Source organism: Mus musculus, chromosome 2, assembly GCF_000001635.26.
Source record: "Mus musculus strain C57BL/6J chromosome 2, GRCm38.p6 C57BL/6J".
NCBI classification, from domain to species: domain Eukaryota; kingdom Metazoa; phylum Chordata; class Mammalia; order Rodentia; family Muridae; genus Mus; species Mus musculus.
In genome coordinates, this window is record NC_000068.7 from 181893816 (window position 1) to 181899050 (window position 5235).

Sequence of the window (5235 nt, forward strand, 5' to 3'; positions counted from 1 at the left end):
CAGAGGGCCCCAAGGTCCCCAGAGGACTCTGCATGCTGCAGGCACCCTGGCACACCCGGGATCTTGAGATCACTGGTGAGTGGAATGCAACATCTGTTACAAAAAACCCAGAGGGTCTTGTGCTTGCAGGAACAGGGACAAAGGACACCTGCCCGACCAGTGGCTGGGGTTCGTTCGGGTCGGTGCTACCCCCCTGCCATCTTGGGCATGATCTCAGTGGAGGGCCCCAAGGTCCCCAGAGGACTCTCCATGCTGCAGCCACCCTAGCACACCTGGGATCTTCAGATCACTGGTGAATGGAATGCAACATCAGTTCCAAAAAACCCAGAAGGTCTTGTGCTAGCAGCAACAGGGTCAAAGGACAAAGGTAGGCCCTAGCACACCCAAAATCTTGGGATCACTGAGACCAGTCTATGCAGGAGAGCACGTGGGCAGCAGAAGCAACAGAGCTTCTTGGACAGGGTCCTTTCAGGCCTTCATCCTCAGTCAGGAGACAGAGCTGAGACCCAGACCTCTGGACACCTTCCCTGCCAGAGGAGAGTTGGCCTCTAGGGAGGGCTCTGATCCCAGGAATCAGGATGTGGATCTGAGCTCCAGACTTCTGTGCACCTTCCCTGCAATAGAAGAGCTTGCCTGCAGAGTGTTCTGACCAATGGGACTCAGGAGAGAGTTGGTCTCCCAGGAGTGCTGACAGAGGCTAAAGAATCTCAGGAGGAACAAGCTCCAGCCAGAGACAGCTAGAATATCTAACACCAGAGATTACCAGATGGTGACAGACAAACGAAAGAATCTTACTAACAGAAAACAAGACCACTGGGCATCATCAGAACCCAGTACGCACACCACAGTGAGTCCTGGATACCCCAACACCCTAAAAGCAAGATTAGGATTTAAAATCACATCTCATGATGTTGGTAGAGGATTTAAAGAAGGGCATTAATAATTCACTTAAAGAAATACAGAAGAGCCGGGCGTAGTGGAGCACGACTTTAATCCCAGCACTTGGGAGGCAAAGGTAGGTGAATTTCTGAGTTCGAGGCCAGCCTGGTCTACAGAGTGAGTTCCAGGACAGCCAGGACTACACAAAGAAACCCTGTCTCAAATCTCTCTCTCTCTCTCTCTCTCTCTCAGGAAGAAAGACAGACAGACAGACAGACAGAAAGAAAGGAGAACACTGCTAAATAGGTAGAAGACCTTAAAGAGGAAACACAAAAAATCCTTAAAGAATCACAGGAAACACAAACAAACAGGTGATGGAATTGAACAAAATCATCCAAGATTTAAAAAGGGAAGTAGAAACAATGAAGAAAACCCAAAGGGAGACAACGCTGGAGATAGAAACCCTAGGAAAGAAATCAGGAACCATAGATGCGAGCATCAGCAACAGAATACAAGAGATGGAGGCAAGAATCTCAGGTACAGAAAGAAGATTCCATAGGGAACATGGACACAACAATCAAAGAAAGTGCAAAAAGATCCTAACTCAAAACACCCAGGAAATCCAGGACACAATGAGAAGACCAAACCTAAGGATAATAGGTATAGATGAGAATGAAGATTTTCAACTTAAAGGACCAGTAAATATCTTCAACAAAATTATAAAAGAAAACTTTCCTAACCTAAAGAATGAGATGCCCATGAACATACAAGAAGCCTACACAATTCCAAGTAGAGTGGGCCAGAAAAGAAATTTCCTCCCGACACATAATAATCAGAACAACAAATGCACTAAATAAAGATAGAATATTAAAAGCAGTAAGGGGAAAAGGTCAAGTAAGATATAAAGGCAGATCTATTAGAATTACACCAGACTTCTCACCAGAGACTATGAAAGCCAGAAGATCCTGGACAGATGTTATACAGACCCTAAGAGAACACAAATGCCATCCCAGGCTACTATACACCGCAAAACTCAATTAGCATAGATGGAGAACCCAAAGTATTCTATGACAAAACCAAATACACAATATTTTTCCACAAATCCATCCATTCAAAGGATAATAAAGAGAAAACACCAATACAAGGACGGAAATTACGTGCTAGAAAAAGCAAGAAAGTAATCCTTCAACAAACCTAAAAGAAGAGAGCCGACAACAAAAATCTTAAAAGCAACAAATCTCTTAATATCAGTGGACTCAATTCCCCAATAAAAAGACATAGACTGCTCTCTCCGCCCTGGGTCGCAGAGTCAGTGTTGCGTTTGGGCTCAGCAAGCCTGAAGCAGAAAAAAGAAAAAGCTTTAAAAAAATACAAAAGCCTCAAAAACCTTAAAAAGAAAAAAAAAAGAAAGAAAGAAAGAAAAGAGGAAAGAAGAGGAAAAAAAAAAAAAAAGCAAAAGGGAAAAAAAATAAGAAAAAGAACCAGACAGTGACTTGTGCTGGGAGCCCTTGGAGAAGTGAGTTTCACAGCTTCTGGACAGGCGTCTGTCTGTCCATCCGGTGGTGAGCCATCCCCCTCAGCCTGGCCCGCCCCTGCAAGCCTCCGCGCCGCGTGGCAGCCCCGTGCCCCAGCTGGCCGCACCACTTGTTCGTGCTGCCCTTCCCTGGCACCCACAAAGATTTGGTTTCCCCCTTCCCGGGCCACTGTAACTGTAAACCTCCGGGAGCCCGGGGCCTATATTTATTGCGAAACGCGCGTGTTCCCAAGGCGGCCGTGAGCACAGCATCTGATTGCCTCTTGAAATTTTTTTTGCCCCCTCTACGAGGGGATTTCCTACTTTAATTTTTATGTTTTAAGCCCCAAGCCAGGACAGCTGGAGAGTATAAACTCCAGGAGCGGGCCATATTGTTTTTGAGAGCCTTTTGTCTTGGGGCTTTTGCAGTCCCGTGCAAGTCGTCCTGCACTTGGGTCCCGGCTCAGAGCCTCCCTGCTCCAGCCTTCCCTGGAGTCGCTGGTGCCACCTGTGCGCTGAGGCGTGTGCCACAGCTCCTCGGAGCCCCTTTTGTCCTGCAGTAGGCCTTGTTAGAAGTCCTCCTGGCGGGGCTCAGGGTCGTGGGGGGTGGGGGAGATGAACTCTGCAGCCAGCAGCTACCCCATGGCCTCCTTATACGTGGGCGATTTGCACTCGGACGTCACCAAACCTATGCTGTATGAAAAGTTCAGCCCTGCGGGGCCTGTGCTGTCCATCCGGGTCTGTCGCGGTAAGTTCACCCTGTGCTCTCTGGGTTATGCCTACATCAACTTCCAGCAGCCAGCTGATGCTGAGAGGGCCTTGGACACCATGAACTTCGACGTGATAAAGGGAAAGCCAATCCGCATCATGTGGTCGCAGGGGGATCCCTCTTTGCGAAAGTCTGGGGTGGGAAATGTCTTCATCAAGAACCTGGACAAATCCATAGACAACAAGGCACTGTATGACACTTTCTCTAAGGGCTATGCTTTTGTTCACTTCGAGACCCAAGAGGCCGCCGACAAGGTCATCGAGAAGATGAACGGCATGCTTCTCAATGACCGTAAAGTGTTTGTGGGTAGATTCAAGTCTCGCAAAGAGCGGAAGCGGAGCTTGGAGCCAAGGCCAAGGAATTCACCAATGTTTATATCAAAAACTTCGGAGAAGAGGTGGATGATGGGAATCTGAAAGAGCTCTTCAGCCAGTTTGGTAAGACCCTAAGTGTCAAGGTGATGAGAGACTCCAGTGGGAAGTCCAAAGGCTTTGGCTTTGTAAGTTATGAGAAACATGAGGATGTCAATAAGGCTGTGGAAGAAATGAAAGGAAAAGAAATGAGCGGGAAAGCCATATTTGTAGGCCACGCACAGAAAAAGGTAGAACAGCAGGCTGAGTTAAAGCGGAAGTTTGAGTAGCTGAAGCAGGAGACGATTAGCCAGCACCAGGAAGTGAATCTCTACAGTAAGAACTTGGATGACACCATTGATGATGAGAAATTAAGGAAAGAGTTTTCTCCTTTTGGATCAATCACTAGTGCGAAGGTGATGCTAGAAGACGAAAGAAGCAAAGGGTTTGGCTTTGTCTCTTTCTCCTCTCCTGAAGAGGCGACCAAAGCTGTCGGCGAGATGAACGGAAGCATTGTGGGCTCCAAGCCTCTGTAAGTCGCCCTGGCCCAGAGGAAGAGGGGAAGGCTCACCTGACTAATCAGTACATGCAGCGTGTGGTGGGGATGAGAGCACTCCCTGCCAAGTGCCATCTTAAATCAGTTCCAGCCTGCAGCTGGTGGCTACTTTGTGCCCGCAGTTCCGCAGGCTCAGGCAAGACCCCATATTACACGCCTAACCAGTTAGCACAGATGAGGCCTAACCCACGCTGGCAGCAAGGCGGGAGACCTCAAGGCTTCCAAGGAATGCCAAGTCCTCTGCAGCAGTCTGGGCCTCGTCCAGCTCTTCCACATCTGGCTCCAACTGGGTCTGAGTGCCCGGACCGTTTGGCTATGGACTTTGATGGGGCTGGTGCCGCCCAGCAAGGGCTGACTGACAGCTGCCAGTCTGGAGGCGTCCCTACAGCTGTGTCAAACCTTGCACCTCCTGCTCCCAGGGCTGTGGCTCCATACAAGTACACCTCCAGTGTCCACAGGCCGCACCCTGCCATCCAGCCGCTGCAGGCCCCCCAGCCTGCAGTCCACGTCCAGGTTCAGGAGCCCCTGACTGCCTCCATGCTTGCTGCAGCGTCTCTCCCCCCCCACCCCCGCCCCCACACACACCCCAGGAGCAGAAGCAGATGCTGGGGGAGCGTCTGTCCCTGCTAATCCAAACAATGCATTCAAACCTGGCTGGGAAAATCACCGGGATGCTGCTGGAAATAGACAACTCTGAGCTGCTGCACATGCAGGAGTCCCCTGAGTCCCTCCGCTCCAAGGTGGATGAAGCTGTGGCAGTCTTGCAGGCTCATCATGCCAAGAAAGAAGCTGCCCAGAAGGTGGGCACTGTTGCTGCTGCTACCTCTTAGACAAGAAAAAAAGAGTTGAAAGCCAAATAACCCCTCATGGCATCCAGCTAAGATCTGAAGACGTCCTAGTTTGTCTGTGGACCTCCACACCAAGAACCAAGTTGCAAATTCAATAGGCCATTTTGTATCAGAAGGTCAATTATGAAGCACCTATAATTTTTCAATTATAAGAATATATTCTCTGGGTTCTGTTGTGACCCAAACGATAACTTTTTTTTTTTCTATTTTGAGTTCTGGGTTTTTTTTTCTTTTTTCCCCTCATCCCAGAAATTGGTTTTGATGTACTCAAGACTTAAGTTTCTCAAATAAAGGAAATAAAATCTCCATAAATATGGCTG

The 5235-nt window shown here is 48.7% G+C and overlaps 1 pseudogene; it reads left to right on the forward strand.

Annotated features, from left to right (window-relative positions):
• Positions 1 to 2807: 2807 nt before the first annotated feature.
• Gm5466 (predicted gene 5466) lies at positions 2808 to 5235 on the forward strand (annotated as a pseudogene).